This window comes from Pavona decussata, unplaced genomic scaffold (assembly GCF_977016875.1).
Source record: "Pavona decussata unplaced genomic scaffold, jaPavDecu1.1 SCAFFOLD_164, whole genome shotgun sequence".
Classification (NCBI taxonomy): domain Eukaryota; kingdom Metazoa; phylum Cnidaria; class Anthozoa; order Scleractinia; family Agariciidae; genus Pavona; species Pavona decussata.
The window spans coordinates 850567-864835 of record NW_028145575.1 but is presented as its reverse complement, the minus strand read 5'-3'; the positions used below and the strand labels follow the sequence as shown (position 1 = coordinate 864835).

The 14269-nt window shown below is 39.0% G+C and overlaps 2 long non-coding RNA genes across 4 annotated transcripts; both read right to left on the bottom strand.

Moving 5' to 3' along the window:
• Positions 1 to 237: 237 nt before the first annotated feature.
• On the bottom strand, positions 238 to 4333 carry LOC146464383 (uncharacterized). 3 transcript variants are annotated; one of them, XR_014868485.1, is made up of 3 exons: positions 4008 to 4333; positions 3593 to 3727; positions 238 to 2983 (listed from the first exon to the last, which is right to left on the bottom strand). It is a non-coding gene; the product is annotated as an uncharacterized LOC146464383 (long non-coding RNA). The 3 variants fall into 3 exon arrangements; XR_014868486.1 differs by having other exon boundaries at positions 4018 to 4287; XR_014868487.1 differs by having other exon boundaries at positions 4091 to 4286.
• Positions 4334 to 8021: 3688 nt separating this feature from the next.
• LOC146464382 (uncharacterized) lies at positions 8022 to 13606 on the bottom strand. Its single transcript, XR_014868488.1, has 3 exons — positions 13467 to 13606; positions 9817 to 9971; positions 8022 to 8337 (listed from the first exon to the last, which is right to left on the bottom strand). It is a non-coding gene; the product is annotated as an uncharacterized LOC146464382 (long non-coding RNA).
• Between the last annotated feature and the right edge of the window lie 663 nt (positions 13607 to 14269).

The window sequence follows — 14269 nt, the reverse complement described above, 5'->3', positions numbered from 1 at the left end:
ACAGAAGTAAACGACACAATGAGCCAATCAGAATTCGAAGCAAATTCACGTAATTGGCGCCAAGCGCGGGAAAAAGCGTGCGAGTGAGTCACGATTGGTTTTGGTTATGAATCTTATTGGTTGAAAAAGTGATCCAAGTTTTGCTAACCAAACACAGAGCGTAGTAAAGCGAAACTAAAGGAAACGCGAACTACTTTCGACCCCCGATTAAAAACCGCTCAAGGAATGGAACGCTAGTCGTATTTTAATTATATTTTATTTCATTTACATAAGCCTTTTAAATTAAGACAATATCATCCCTATCACATAATATTAATAATATATAATCGGCCAGTTTAGGTGCTTCAACGTAACTAATTGGTTCCAAGTTTAATCCCACATGTACAGGTCTTGATAAGTTGCTTATAATTATCACCTCTGTTCTATAGTCAACTCCAGTTGTTCGAAGTGCGATTAATTGTAATCCAAGAATAATCTTTTTATTTCAGTTGTTGCGAGGGTGTTTAGTTATTAATAGCAGTTTTTGAGGCAAGTCGAAGTTAATACGCGGCTGGGATCGTGACGAGTTTACAGAAATTTTTATCGCCCAGACTTATAAGACTGGAACAAAGTTGACGGTAATACGGGAAGAGCGTAATCAATCTTTGAACAACCACCTGTTCCTGAGGCCGTTTGCAGATTCTTAATGCTAAGATCAACTGCGGATAACAGAAGTCAAACGTCGCCAAACTCCACGTCAAATCCTTTGTCTTTTAGAATCAAATCTTGGGTCAGGTAACCTCTTTTCTAACTTTTGAGTCTGTGCATGAAATCCTTAAGTGTGATTATTCAAATGAAAGCTGCAGTAACCGGTACTATCCCGTGGCGCTGTTTATTATGCTGTACAAGGTGGTTCTAGGTTTTTGCGCCTGTGCATAAAATCCTCAAGTGTTGTTATTCAAATACACGTTATTGAGAAGTGCGTTCCTGCGTTGCTGTTTGTTGTGCTGTACGAGGTGGTTGTAAGTTTTTACTCTGTGTATGAAATCGTAAGGTGGAATTATTCAAAGGAAACAAATAGAGTAGTTACTTCCCTATAGCGATGTCATTTACACCGTTCAACTAAGTTCCAGCTTTGGGTCAGAAGATGAAATCCTACCGGCAGCGTGATGTCATGATTACCGAAAGCCGTTGGAAGTACTTTGCTGTTGTGCTTTGTAGCTTTCCATGTATGTAAGGTGATTCTGCTTTTTGAGTCTGTGGATGAAATCCTTATGTTTTTCTGTAGTCTTCGCTGGAAAAGGAAGGGAGGAGAGGGAAAGGTATCCCACTGAATAAAAGTGATAGGTTAATCATTGGTGATGTTAGGCCTGGTTTACACGTAAGACGCAAGCATAAGCACAAGCACAAGAGAATGGAAATCGTTCCATTCTCTTGTGCTTGTGCTTGTGTCGTTGCGTCGTACGTGTAAACCGGGACGACGCAAGCATAAGCACAAGCGCAAGGAAAGGAAACTGAAAAACAGTGACAAGCTGTCAGGGTACATTCTAGTCCGCCATGTTGGAATCAAATCTCGCGCCAAAAGACAGTCCGGCCGCGCGATTATCCCACATTTTTATACTTCTGCACTTACGTGTGTCACCTTATGCTTATGCTTATCGCACGTGTAAACATCCTTGTGCCTATGCTTGTGCTTATCCTTATGCTTGCGTCGTACGTATAAACCAGGCTTAAAGGGAAGGCGTGGCTCTAATTCCGTCATTTTCATCTGTAAGAGGTATCGATTCACAAGTACATCCACCACAAAGCCCTTAAAGGGGCTAGGTCAAGCAATTTCTGGATATTTAAACACGTCAAACTGCAGAAACTGGCCATAAAATTGAATGAAAATTAAAATAAGCGCTTAAGCCTCGGTATGGAAAAACACATAAGAAAAACTGGGAAGTAAAAGGGAAGAGTGGATGGGCAAACGTAAAAAAGATTAAAAGAGATTGCAGTTAGGTAAACTTGCAAAACGGCGACCCGAATTTTTTCAAATTTTGCACAATTTGTATTAAAGTGTGATCTATAATGTTCAGAATCGTCTTTATTTGTTCTGTGGCCGTTACTTTATCAACAAAAGAATTTTGCATCGTTTTGATGAGAACTCGTAATTAACGAAAATGCACACGATGGTCCAAAATACCTTTTCCTTGCCCCTTTAGGGATAATTAATGGTGGTCGTTTTAGTAGACATTCAAGTGATACCAAACAATGAATTGAAACTAAAAACATTGTTGTCACTTCTATAATGAGTTTCCACTGCCTTCCTACTCCCCCCCCCCCCCCCCCCCTCCCCTCTCTCTCCGGTTTCCAGGGATAATGTGTATAAGTTTTTCCTTTACTTTTTAATTTCAATTTTTTTTTTCGGTTGATTTTCAAGCAAGTTGTAGAATTTTCAAGGTCCGGCCCGATTCTTTTAAATGCCAATCCTAAGAAGTTGAAGGTTAAACGATTAGAGTTAAGGAGTGATGCTATCTGCAACCGGTTTCCTATACTTTTTAAATAAATAAATGACTTTATGTAAGTGTCGAAGTATTAAGCACTGTAACGCACTGGGGACACTATATGAAATCCTTGAAATAAATATACAAACTGAACATAACATTTGTTAAAATTTCCAACTGGTGGGGGGCAAACCAGTTAGGTATTTTCAAAGCGTGGCCTTGGATTTGAAAACGGGGCTACCGTGAAACAAATCCAAGTGGTCAGAGCGGGACTTGAACCCGGGGCCTCCAGATTACATGTCCAGCGCCCCAACCACAAGGCCACGCCGCCTCCCTTAATAACATTTATAATAAGATATCGAGCCTCGTGTAGTGGAATATAGGCAGCGCTTATTACCACAGCCGTGTGGTGAGCAGTACGAGCGGCAATCTTTACCAAACACTGTATGCTTTGTGCCTGACGCGTCCCTCATTTCCATTTTACACCATGAATTAGGCCTTGGCTTTGAACAGGTACACTGCAATAAAATCACCACAGCAAAGTTAGAGTTTGAATTAAGGGAAATCAAGCAATGTGAAAACAACCACAGGGGCTGGTTTTCTATTTTCACAAGAATAGAACGTAAAAGCCGTAGAGCATTCGAAGAAGTAATCGAAAGGTCAAAGGTTCGACTCCTGTTTGGACTGAGAACTCAATTGGGTCACTGACTGAATAATACATCATTCTCATTTATTTACCCGGCTTAAAAAATATACTATCACATTTATTCCAAAGGAAGCTTTATTCTAAGCCATGGCTTGCTAAATTTCGCCTCTATGTGGGTTCTATGAAGGAAGATATCTACAAGCCACTGTTAAAATACCATTTTCTGTTCCGGCAGACCATTTAAGGACCTTAATTTTGCCAGGTCAACCTTTCTTTGGTAGTTTAGTTGAACATTTAAGCGGTCGAAAATTTCAGGGTTTACAAATTTCCGCGTTAGTCTTCTTTGATACTCAAAAAAAAAACAGTTGTAGTCCTCCGAAACAACAGACTAAAATAAATTTTATTGAAAAAAACAAATTAATCAAAATGTCTGAGATCAAAAGCCCACCACGTAGGAAGCCTTCATGATTCGTTGCCTTACCCTTCGAACATAGCGTTGACGTCGGCGGCGCCAGCAACCAGATGGTGTCATTAGCAAGGAGAAGTACAGGATCAACACCAGGACCCATTTCCACGTCCGATGCATTTTCAAAGGAAGTTTGCCCAAAACGACTATCTGAAAAGTAAGATCGTTTAGTTTCGAAATCTGTGCTGATATTCGTTATGGGTGACTGAAAATAGTCTTAGTTATTAGCTTTAAACTGTATATTTCTGTTTTGCTATAATAGTACATTGTTAGTTGTACTTTCATTGCTAGTATGTCAGTTTATTATATTTAGGGCCTAATAGTGATAGTAGTTCTTGCTGAAAGAGTTACCCTGTTGAAATAAAGCTGTCTATCCATCTATTACGAACAAAATAAACGTTATTATATAAAAAGTCTGTATGTTCGTTACCTTTAATCACCTGTTTTATTGGTGGCACTGACGAACCGGAAAATCCAGCTTTCAAACTTCGCTATAATGTTTCAGTTGATTACCTGAGTAAAACTGAGTGACAAATTGTTCGGTCTTGATTCTTGATCGGCCAAACAAATCAGCTTTTGAAGCGCGGAAGTTTAACTCTAGAAATTTTGGCGAGTTTTACCGGCAGAGATATGGCCAAATCATTATCGATACATTACAAACAGGACACTGACTGAAGAAATAACAATTATTTTTCGTCAGATATATCGACTACTGTTTTGCCGTAGCCTTAGAAATAAAATGTTCTTTACAAGAATGAATCTTAACTAGCCCCCAACAGTCAAAAAGTTTGTTTGTGACGTCAAACGCGATTTAGGTTTTTTAGTCTTACACGTTTGAATAAACAGGCGTGATTCATTACTTTCAAGACAATAGGAATTGTCAGCTACATTTTATAAAAGAATCACGTTCTTATTACGAGTTAATTGAATAAAGGATAACGTTTTACTTGTGTTTCTACATAATATTATTATTTTCACTTGATTTCTTCGTTGGGCTGCAAAGCGCTTGCTTGTGTCAACAATAAAGCGCCATGGAATTATATTTGCCATTCACAAAACCCTCTGTTTGGTTTAGATTTTCGGAGTCACGAACTATATGTTTAAGAGTGAGAAAGGGGGGGGGGCAGGAAGGGTGATCTACGTTTCTCTCTACCACCCCACCTTCCCTCGTTCTCATTTGGGATGGGAACGACCATGATGACTCCTGTTTGGGAACGTGTAAAGGGCAATTGTACACAGGCGAATTTTTAACCAGATTTTTGTTGCACTTCAGTCGCGGTCGAGTTCGCGATGAAAATAGGAAGCGGAAACCAGCGGGGATTTCACTGCCATTTGGGCGATATTTGCTTCAATCCCCTCCTCCCCCACCCCCCCCCCCCCCCACCTACAAAAAATAGGGTCTGACGGATTATGCCTGCATAAATGATTTTGAGAATAATACTATATCTGAAGCATCAGGCATAATGCTGGCATAAAATACTCATTTCTTTTGGGGGGGGGGGGGCATAATCAGATGCAACTCCCGCTAGAAATCTAAAATAAGGTTGATAAAAGCGCGAGCATTTTAGGAACTGAATCTGAACTGTAGGATGACCCTTAGGGACTCGTACCCAGGGCATTTTGGCATAATCAAAGGCCTGGTTACCTCATTATGCCAGGCTCCCAGGCACTGATTCTGTTTTGTCTGATATTGTATGAATGTTTATTTAATAGGTACAAAGGGAAAAATGTAATTATAGACTGGAATATAATAATGAGCATAATACCTCCAAACGAGCGTAATTTTGAGCATAATATTTACCTTGGTTTCATAGGTGACGCCGAAAAGCATAATACTCGATTTTACGAGCATAATCCGTCAGACTATAGCCCAAATCGCCCCCAAGTTGCGTGATCGAACATGTTCAAAACCTCTGTGATATCGTGACGACAAATCACGACCAAATCGGATTGAAATCGTCCGCAGTTTACACTTGGGATTTTCATAATAATGATAATGACCGCTTATTATTCACCATTGCAGTTAAAAACTGAATTACAGGGATAAAATCCAGCTTAAAAAGTTAACACTACTATAATAATACTATAATTACATACACTACTATAGTATGAAGTAACTACATTTGCACACTGTGCCCTTGATAAAAGGTAATAAATGAGCCGGAACGCTTTGTGCGGCACATGTTACTGTTGTACTTGCTTTGGTATTACAGATCGTCTCTGCCCGGGGCCCCGGGCGTCTCTGACGCAAGGTTGTAACCGTGGTTGTGTCCTCTGCTTTTGGGTAGTAAAAAGTGATTTGGATGGTATTTTATTTAGTGCATATTAACTGATTCCTCCTCGTTGCGAGTCTTGTGAGCTGGGAAAAACTGAGGGCGTCCGCATAGCCAAGGGATAGATATATAATAAGCAAGGCCCTTTTCTGAACCATTCCAAGCTTGTCAGAAAGGAAGGCAGGAATGTCCTGGCACACCTGTACACCGTACTCTAAAATAGGTCTTATTGTGGTTAAGTACATTTTAGGGATTTGTCTACTAGCTACTCCTGCATTTCGTAATATTTGCAATTAGAAGAGGGGCTTATAGGCCTTCTTAAAGATATAGTCAATAATTATGATAGTTCTACTTTACGTCGTTATTAATATACACTCCGAGGAGGTTATAAATGGTAACGCGATCTACAACGTTGTTGCCAAGAATTATAGGTGACAATACAAAATTATGATTATATACATGAAATTGACCAACATCTCTTTGCACTTTTTGGGGTTTTTAAACTCATGTTGTGTTCACTGGAAAAATTGTAGATGTCATTAGCAACAAGGTTGAGTAGGTTGATACTGTTCCTAGGCAAGATTTCAAGTGCTGTAGTGTTGTCAACAAATTTAATCCTCAAGTTCCATTCTTTCAGTAGATTGTTAATTATTACTGTAAACAAGATGACACCAAGTTTTGTCCCCCGTGGGCTAGTGCCACCCTTGAGCGATTTCCAATCAGACAAAGTATTACGGGATCCTTACAGCCTGTCTTCTATCAGCCAGGAATGCCCAAATTCAGATGACCCGGCAGCACATGTACAGGATCAACATTAAAGCTAGATAGCTCCTTCAGAAGGATGTTGTGATCTATAAGATTAAACCCCTTGGAGAAGCCAGCAAAGAATATCCTCGTAACACATTCTCCAGTATCTGTAGCCTCATGAAAAGCCTGTAGGAGGTAGATTAGAGTATCAGCGGTATAGTGCCTTTTTCTATGACGGGGGTCAATTCTCTCAGAAATTTGTTTAATAAGCCTACTCCTCGTGAATCCTTCCTTAGCAATAGTGCATGTCAGAGCGATGGGTCTCAAATCGGATTTGATTTCCTGGGGAGGGGATACTTTGGGTAGTGGGTTTACGATGGAACTCTTAAGCAGACCAGGCACATATCCTTCTACAAAATGATCGATTGTAAATATCCATTATAACTGGAGCCAGTCCAGGAGCAAATTCCTTAAGGACCCTATTTGATATCATGTCAGGTCCAATAGCTTTGCAAGTCTTCAAGCTAGACAGGGATGCCTGAACTTCCCTCACTGTTACCAGGAGGTCAGGAGAGGACAGTTTGGATGGTTGGCTTGGAGGACTGTAAGGCCTGAAAGCCATCCGTCAGGCTAACAAAGTAGTCATTCACCTTGTTGGCTAAAGACTTTCAACAGTTAAGTCACTCGAATAGGAAAAATCTATGGTCCCAATTACTTAATATACAACTGAAATGGCTAGTAATTTTAATTCTTTTGTGATTAGGGTTTTTTTTTACCTCTGATCGACGATGTGTCTTCAAAATGCTAAGGTTTTTGTAGTGTAGACTTTCTCATAATCCGTTTTCTTGATGTTCAGTCAGCGGACGTCATTCTCGCCTTGCTAGTTGCACTGACAGTATTGCGCAAGTTAATGATGTGCGTAGTGCTGTAAATTACGCGCAACAAAAGCCAAAAGTATATCTTATTGTTCTAAATAGCCCAAATAGAAACCCAACAGTATTACTTTTTTTTATCTAATCTCTTTTTCTTTACCAGCTTCTAAAAGGGGGAAAATAATATTTTTCGAGACATAACCATCAACCTCTCAAATCTTCTTTACGAAGGAGCCATGTTTGATTCAAACTACCCACTTCATCCAGCAAATGATTAAGAAGAAACTGATAAATTGTTGTCGATTAACGTTGTATCCAAACACTGAATACAAGGCATACGCAGGGGTAAGCCGGCATATTTCGCTTTGTTAAGTTAAAATGACACCCTACTTATCATTGACGAACATATATTTGAACGTTCGAACAAATTGGTTTCAGAACAATCTGAAGCCTATACTTTTATGACTCGATCCTGCTTACCGCACTTCAGTCATGCGAAAAGCAGCCACAAATCTCAGTAAACCAGCCCAACAATCACACACAAACTACAAGTAATAATCTTTATTAGATTACATTTTCTTTCCTTTTAACTAGCCCACCGCTCATTTGCCTAATTGCACTCGTTTTTTCGAGATCGTCTTTGTTTTACGCTTTCAATGTTCGAGGAAACACTCGGATGATGGTCCAATAGTATTCGTCTTGTGGTCTGACCTCAAACCGGCGTACATTTGTAGATGTAGTGACCGTATTTTGTCTCGCTGTACAAACAATAGCAATCCACTCCGCAGTCACAGTTGTCATACGTTTCGTCGAATTTGCCATTTTTCTCCACCAGCCGACAGATTTTGTTGTTACACGCTGAAGAACACTGTGAAGAATAAACGAAACAGTTTGAGCGGTAATCATTTGAGTGTCATAAAACCAAAACTAGAGTTATCACTCTAACCAATCAGAAAAGAAAGTAAACCAATGAGAACTCGGAAGAGATACATTTAACCGAGGCCAAGCGCGGGAAATCGCGTGCGAGCGAGTCACGATTGGTTTTGATTTTGTTTCTCATTGGTTGACAAAGTGGCGCAAGTTTTGCTATCCAATCACAGAGTAAATTAAAGCAAAACCATTACTTCCGACGCTCAATTAAAAACAGCTCTAAAAAATCCTAACTGATTCTCAGTGATATTCAGAAGCATGCAAAGGCCGACAACGCTGGTGTGCAGAAGGAACCCAGCGTCTGGTTATGATGCTGAGGCACTCGCACCCAGACACAAAGGCCCCTTTAGTGGTTACTTGGCCCTAAAGAAATTTATGCACAGGAGGATATCATACAAGGGCTTCGTTTTTGGTGAGTTCACGACTCCTTAAAGTTTGTTTTAAACGTAAGACGCAAATACACTTTTCAACAGAAGAAACATGTGGCAACCGGTCCCGCGCAAGCATAAATGGAAACGCAAATAAATTGTGTTCCCCTTTTATGGTTCTTTTAGTAATCATTGTGATTTTATTTTAAGTTATCTTAAGAATTAGTTAACGAATCAATAATTAGCTATGAATAGCTTTTGCAATACTGTATTTGTTATAGTCATGCAAATAAAGCTTGTTGTTGTTGTTGTCATTGTGGTGTCCATGCAGCACCCGTGTAAACCGGAATACGCAAGCGTCTGCGATATTGGATTCCAATCATGCAACACGCGACACGCTTGGAAAAAACTCTAGAAAGACAAGCTGGGGAGGAGGAGTGAACGCATCCGTCTGCAGTGCTCAATGACATCTTCGCGCACAGCCCCTCTTATGCTTTCATATTCAAAGAGACATTCCCAAGGTTATTCACCCTCAGTACTAGTTAAAATCCAAAATTTAATACAAAATAGAAAGTGGTGAAAAAAAACTGAATTTTAAAGGAAACCGAAAGGTTTGTAGAATTAGAAGATCACACTGAAACCAGTAAATCAAAGGTTGTTGAACTGCTATGTCCATTGGCCATTAGGCGATTCCCTTACGTAACATATATCAAACAAAACAGTTGTTAGTGGAATTATTCTGTCCATTCAACTCCATTTCTTTACTGCCGTGGTAACTTTGAGGAGAATATATGATTTGGTTCAAATTTATCCTTGGTTTAAATTTTATCTTCCTATTGTTCTTGGGTATGGTAATGTATGATAATGAGTTTGAAACAATGGAAAATAAAATTTAAACCAAGGATAAAATTGAACCACAACATATACATAGCACGGCATACCCAGGCTGGCTGTGTTGAACCACTCCAGATGCTGTACACATTCCCGGCAACTGAGGCGAGACTGAAGGGCGCTTACTAATAACCCTTAGGTAATGCTTTCTCACTTACCCACGCATACGACCAATCTCTTTTTCTTAACTGACGTTGAGCCTGTTTGAGGTAGTAAGTTCCATTTACTTCATTTGCCGCTAGAGCAGTCAGCGTAACAAGTAGAATGATCTGCAGTGATCTTTGACACATCTTTGCAAGGAAATAGCGGAGAACTAAAGAGGAAAATAACAACAACAGGACACTTCAGCCTTACAACTTATTTTCAGCTCTCACGAAAAATATCCATGAAACGTCAAAAAAGCTTGGTCGTGTCTCAACTCGTCAGTTCACAGCGACACGAAATGAGAAGCCAGACAACAATAGAAACCGTCGCATAGAGGTTGCACGATAATCGGACCATACTCAATTTCCGTGCGACATAATGCTACCAGAATACGAAACGTTGTAAAACCATGTATCGTTTCCAATTAGAGAATATGTTGGTGGAAACTGATAATAGATAGATTGAGAATCTCGTTTACGGCAAACACCAAAAAAGTGAGATTCGCGTTTTACATAGTTTTATCGTACATTAGGAAACTTCCTTAAAAACATCAGATTTCTTTGAAATACCTTGGTGGTTTTTTAAAGAACAAACTGAGAAACTGAAAACAGCGAGGGGAAAATGTAGATTAAACATGGTCACGTGATCATTTCTGCCGTGTGCGCGTAATGCGTAAGCGTAATTCTAACTCTTTCTTTGGATGACCTTAGAACAAATGAGGCCGTGTACTGAGTTCATCTCAGCGTTGTTTTCCAACAACTCGAGAGGTTCCAGCTCTTCATCAGTTGAGTTGTGTTGTGTTTGCTTAATGCGCTGTATTCTTACCTTCTTTTGGCCGAGTTGAGAACGGGAATAATCTCTGACTTCTGTGAAAGCTGTTTTAGTTTATTTTAACCAACACTGTTAGCAAAGCCAAACAAGGCAGTATAAGAGCCAAGGAAGGCCTGATTAGCGAAATGGAGATAAAATATATTTCATCGCGGAAACGATGATTCAAGGGCGGAAAAAGTGATTTTACTGTCCTATAACTTGTCTTTCAGTTGAATTTAAAAATGAGGGCGCAGCAGATTCTATGCCTGATTAGTTCACGATTTTGCTAGCCAAAGCAACTTTTAGCCATGTAATAAAACGGCCGATTGATATGGAATACTAGCCAAAATCCGCGAATTCTAATGACGTAGTTTTATCGTACAACGAAACTCCCTTTACAAAAAACATCAGATTTCTTTGAAAAACCTTGGCGTTTTATAGAACAAACTCTGTCTTTTAACAATCACGTCAATTTTAAACTTGGAGAATTAAGGCCTCTACTGTAAAAGACTTGACTTGATCATGAAGAAGTAAACGTTTTCGGAATTCCGACTTAACATTTCGGTTCCCCTGTATGCGTATAAAACAAAGGTACATGTACTCCACGCATTTGGATATTGTGATGTTGCCTGGCAGAAGCCCCAATATACTTCAGACATTATTTTGATCCTGTACAAAAGATGATACACGTGGCTTAAGAACATTCTCTTCCGATCCTCGAAGAAGCCGCCAAACGATCTTTTCATTTTTCTGGACATAAATCGACCGATATGTAGACTGAACTCAACTTGATAGCTGCGCTGAATGATTTTATGTTCATGGTACTATGATTTGCATGTTTTTCGTTTACTGTCCTTGCAATGGACACTTTGTAGCTAACGGTGACATGGTACAAAATGTACCATGCTGGAGAGTAAGCTACGCACTGGCACATCCAAAACAAAGAAAATTCAAGTTTGACTGGATGAAGTCGCTTTGTTTTGGATTTCCCAGTACATGTATAACTTGTTCTTTAGCATGGTGGATTCTATACCATGTGACCGTTAGCTGCAAAGGGCCCATTAACCGTAAACTAACATCAACAGGTTCCATTTCCCTACTTAAATGTAGTTTATTGTTATCTATGGATTATTAATTAAAACTGTAAGAAGTAATTGGGCAGTTTGTTTTGTACCGCAGTTTACAGGATTCATTTGACACAGTACTAAATACGCAAAGCCACACATAACATGGCCTTGATATGCTGACGAAATGCCATGTTAATGAAGAAAACCCAGTTATGGGAAAATACCGTGTCTCAAGGTGTTCGATCGAAATAATTTTTCTCGACATTTAATATGCTGTTGCAGCGGTATTATAAAAATGACATTGTAAAAAAAAATTTTTGCAAGGTTTTGACATTTTACGTTAACTCGCTTGAGACGAATCATGATGCAGTGTCAGCATTTACTTGTGAGCAGAGCGGAAGGCGATCAAAATAGCAAATATCGCTGATGTAATACAAGGTGCGATGGGAAGTTGTAACGTTGCCTGAAAACACACGAGCCAATATTAAGGATCTTTTTTCCTCTTATCTGCTAAGCCACAGAAAGACTTCCGAAACAAAACAACTTCTCCCAGTCAATTCACATCTTAGGTTGACAAATCACATTCCCGCACTTGCTTTACATAAACATGTTTTTGATATTTGAAATGATCTACACACCACAATGCACGGAAATTTAACACAGCTTTGACAGGTACGACTGCATATAGCTGAATGCGTATAGCTGATGTCCCGTTTCTCATAATTTTTTTTTTTTCTGTGCGCATCCACAGATATTAAAGGAGATATTTTAGCTTCGGCGATCAAAAAATTGGGGGCTGTTGAAATTCTAAGCATCCAAAAGTACCCAATTTTACATGTACAAATAACATGCTTCGTTTAGTAGTTTTTCGAAAGGGAAAGTGACAAAAACTGATACTTGGAAAAAAACTGAAACGAAACTAGACTTACAGCAAATATTTATCTGTGCTATTAAATCAAAACTGACTCATCTACTATGATGGTATGTAAAATTTACAAACGCAGTTTTGTTTAATATTACAAAACGCACAATCGAGGATTTTTTTCTCCACAGATAGACGATTTTTTAATCGAAGACTGTTATTTTCTTATGTTCGATAGCTTGTTATTGTTATTGATAAGTAAATTTTTTCGCCATATCTTTTGTTTAAACGGTTCGGTCATAATAGTGATTGTCCCCGAAGATTGCTGAACACTGAACGACATAAATAGCAGTGTGCCATCATTTTCAAGTGTTTTAAATTTATGCCATTCCATTCTGATATCACGAACTGTTGATGCAGAACAAAGTGTGCGTAATTACCTAAATTAGCCTAGCTAACTCTCATTCAAAATCATTGCCGCAAAGCAGTGAAATGCGGACAAATATTGTCAGCGAGTGTTCGACCCATGATATCACACCCGGCAGCGAGTGATTATCGAAATTTATGGACCGTGTAATCAGTTAACAGAATACGTAACGAAGCGTGATTGTTTTTAAATTGTAAAAGCCAAGACAAATATTACATTTGCTTTTCGTTTGGTAGGATTTTCAATTTTCGGGAATTCCGAACAAGTCGTATTTCAAACCACAAGATATAACTGAGCGTTTTAGTAATCCAGTAACGTCAACTGTGAAGCCCGCCAAAACCTCTCAGAGAACAAAACGTGTTTCAAAACCACCAACGGTAGAACTGAATTAATTTGGTAAGCAACCAATATCAGTAAAATTGCAATATACTTTTAAGCAATTTGACCCAAATCTCATGAGTATATTACCACGATCAGTCCATTATAATTAAACTTTACCTTCCAAAAGCTTGAGGTACTTTCCAGGTTAACAAAGCCAAGTGATTCTTGCTCGTAATCGTTCGCTATGCAATCTGAATTATTGAATTTCCCTCTCCTGTTATAAGCCATCAGGAGTGCACTGTGATTGGTAGATGCCAATCACAGCTCATGATATCACACTTATCCGTACTTTCACGCATTTTGTAAGGTAAGTACCGTACTCATATCTGCGCGAACAGCCCTCTCGTACTTATTTGTGCTATGTAATTTTCCTCCTGAGAAAGGAAATCAAAAGCGGTAATAATTTTTTGATGATGAAAGACGATGTAACTAGTAAATTCTCCAAAAATTCCAAATCTCAGGTCGTCTAAGCATACTCTGGGGAATCCCGTTTTCTTTAAGGTCTTATTGCAAGTCATGTGAGGTTCTTGTGTTATTAGTACTCGACTCAAGGTCATGATCTGAGGACCAGTTATAGACATATCCATTACGCAGTATGACAATAATAGCAAGACATAATCATCTTATTTATTGAAAACAATCTTATCTCTCTCCTCAAGTAACAACGCAAAACATCACTTTCATACCAGAAGGGTTCGTTCGTGCGAGGATTCAAAAAATATATATATTGACACGTAGACAACATGCAAGAAAGAAAACAGTTTTATCGTTACAGCTGTTGTCTATTATTTGCGTTCGAATGTAAAAACCCTAAGGCTATTTTGATGTATTTTTAATAAGGGTAACAGAAAATTCTTGGCAGTCTAAAAGAGGATTATTTAGTGTCATACTCATATCATGCGATCTTGAACAGCATCAAT